This window comes from Marmota marmota, unplaced genomic scaffold, assembly GCF_001458135.2.
Source record: "Marmota marmota marmota unplaced genomic scaffold, marMar, whole genome shotgun sequence".
In the NCBI taxonomy this organism is placed as follows: domain Eukaryota; kingdom Metazoa; phylum Chordata; class Mammalia; order Rodentia; family Sciuridae; genus Marmota; species Marmota marmota.
In genome coordinates, this window is record NW_026000138.1 from 5,397,679 (window position 1) to 5,397,932 (window position 254).

Below are 254 nucleotides of genomic sequence, written 5' to 3' on the forward strand. Positions count from 1 at the left end.
CCTCAGCCCCGCCAGGTGCCACGGGACAGTCCCTCCGCGGGAAGTGTCCGCCGCGGCCGGAAACCGCTGCGGGTGCGGCTCTTAGGTTCCGGGCGGCGATCACGCCCCAGCCACGCCCCCTCGCTCTGCCGCGGGGTGGCCCGGATGCTTCGGCTTTTACTGCGAACCACATTTGCCAAGGCCGGACTTTGAGCCAATCATTTCCCTTCATTCAAGAAATATGCACTGAACAACTACTATACGCCAGGCATTGA